The 2,487-nt window shown below is 31.9% G+C and overlaps 1 non-coding gene across 1 annotated transcript; it reads left to right on the top strand.

Moving 5' to 3' along the window:
- The first annotated feature begins 1,813 nt into the window (after window positions 1-1,813).
- TRNAS-GGA (transfer RNA serine (anticodon GGA)) lies at window positions 1,814-1,900 on the top strand. Its single transcript has one exon. It is a non-coding gene; the product is annotated as a tRNA-Ser (tRNA).
- The last annotated feature ends 587 nt before the right edge of the window (window positions 1,901-2,487 follow it).

The raw sequence follows: 2,487 nt of genomic DNA, 5'->3' as shown, positions 1-2,487 counted from the left end.
TGAGAATAATCCATGGAATTAAAAAAAAGGTCGAAATATTGTCATTATGAACTGAGCGGGGCTAATGTTTTTACAAGAAATCTCTAGCCAACCCTCTTGCAAAAGATCTTTTCTTACCATCAAGCGTGTTCGTACTAGATAAATAAAGTAAACTCCAACAATTTCTTTGTTCTCAACGCTCCTTAATTTCCAGGAATTAGTCACTTCAACAATCTTCGATGGTTATATGGGTATCCAAAGTACGAACAAGATGGATGTTTGTTGTCCCAACCATTTCTCTTAGTTCCGATCCCGATAAGGAAAGGGAATCCTTTATAACAATAACAAAGTTTTCGTGTTGTTGATTCCTAGATGTAGTGCTTCTTCCTCTATGCCGCCTATTGGTACTAGTGTAGTAGGGTTGACCCACAATACAGACCCATAGGTGTAACCTTTCGCTCAATACTCGAATCAACAATTGAAGCATCTGAGGTTGCATTAATCGGGGATACACGACAGAAGGAATTGCTTTATTTATAAACTTCACCTTCAACAAGCGTAGATTTCTTTTTTTTTTTCAATAGTCTTTTTTTTTTTTTTTCTATTCCGAATCATGTGTCTTTTTCCTAAGACTAAGAGCGGTAAAATAAAAATAAAAAAAAAAATATATATAAAATAATTAAAATATATAAAATAATTATAATTATATAATAATAATCAAATCGCACCATCTCTGTAATAAGTAAATGCCTCTTTTTCTCCTGAAGTTGTCGGAATTATTCGTAATAAGATATTGGCTACGATTGAAAAGGTCTTATCAATAAAATTTCCATTTATCCGCGATCTAGGCATAGGTAGCAATCCATTCTATAACTCTTTTCATTACCCCTTCGTGAGAAAAAAAAAAGGATCTCACAAACAAAGGAAGCGTACAGTACGAAATAACATAAAAGCAGACCCATTCCATAAAAAAAAAAAAAAAAAAGATATAGCCCTCTACTTTACTTCAATTTTTTTGGCAGGAATCAAGAAAAAAAAAAAAAAAGAAATATTTGAATCCTATTTTATTTCATCCAAATTTATTAGTATAAGAATTTATTAGTATAAGAATAAAATATAAAAAGAAAAAAGAATTATTACGATTTCATCGAAGTTGAAGAATCAAAAAATTTATCCTACGGATTAGGATAGATTAGCAAAATTAGAGAAGTTTTGATTAAATTATGATAAAAAGAGGAAAAATAATCGAATAATCGTTCTATGATGAAAATAAAATAACTGCCCTTTTTTGTGTTTTGTGCATAGCAGGTATACAACATATAATCAAATATAAAAATCCCTTAGAGGATTTATGAATTTGTAATAGATTTACAGAGTAAGAGGTTGTTGTTGAGAGATCTAAAACTGGAAAAGAATTTTAGAATTCTTATAGAAATGGGGAATTAGAGTCTAAAGAGAATTATGAACTAAAAATATCCATTAAGCATAGTCTAAAAAAAAAAAACCAATCGATTGATTTGATTCGTTTCAATTCATTGATTTAATCCAGTCCGGTAGAAATATCAGAAAAAAGATGGGAGTGCCTTTTTCGCAAACATGAATAGATATATATGGTATATGTTTATCGTATTATATTATTTATTTTTAACAGCCCCCTCACAAAAAAATTTCTTCGAGTCGGGAGGCTAAAGAAAAAGTGCTGAAAAAAGTGATGAAAAGTTTTCTATTTTTATAGCTAGTTTTCTAGTTAGAATTGATATTGTTCGTACCTCTCGAACAATCTAATATGAATAACTCGCTATTCGCTCGGGTTATCGGCCATAATAATTATGTAGGAGAGATGGCCGAGTGGTTCAAGGCGTAGCATTGGAACTGCTATGTAGACTTTTGTTTACCGAGGGTTCGAATCCCTCTCTTTCCGCACCTTCACCTAATTCGCCAATGTAACTGACTACAATGTATCAAATCAAATAAGAACAGATACTAAAGAGTTAGACCCTTCTTTGATATAGATTCTCTATTCCCAATTTCTTTTTAATACGGAATACGTAAAATAGCGTACAGGGGATGAAAATCTACCTACGGATCTATCATACATGAATAGGAGAAAAATAAAATTTCCGAATCAAATCCCTTACCCTGTCTTCCTTTACTTAACCTTAACTCAGGTGAAAAGGGAGCAGAACCCTTGTTTTGTTATTTTAGTTAGGTTTAAGTCTGACGAGAATAATATTCTACGACAAGCAATTCATTTATTTTCAAACCGACCCATTTCCTATCTATTATTTGATTGACTAATCCTTTATATTGTAATGTGTGAAGGGTCAAATGCTTTGGTAATTCCTCATGGGTGGATGAATCAAGATAATTTTGAATCAGAGTTCTAGATTTTTGTTCATCCCTCGCTGAAATAATATCTCGGGGTTTGCAGCGATAACTTGGTATATCTACTGTACGACCATTAACTAAAATATGTCTATGGTTAACTAATTGGCGGGCTTGAGGAAT

This window comes from Durio zibethinus, unplaced genomic scaffold (genome assembly GCF_047325235.1).
Source record: "Durio zibethinus cultivar Kanyao isolate XHJ-2024 unplaced genomic scaffold, ASM4732523v1 HiC_scaffold_301, whole genome shotgun sequence".
In the NCBI taxonomy this organism is placed as follows: domain Eukaryota; kingdom Viridiplantae; phylum Streptophyta; class Magnoliopsida; order Malvales; family Malvaceae; genus Durio; species Durio zibethinus.
Note: the sequence above shows the minus strand (reverse complement) of the source record. Positions and strands in the feature narration are given on the sequence as shown.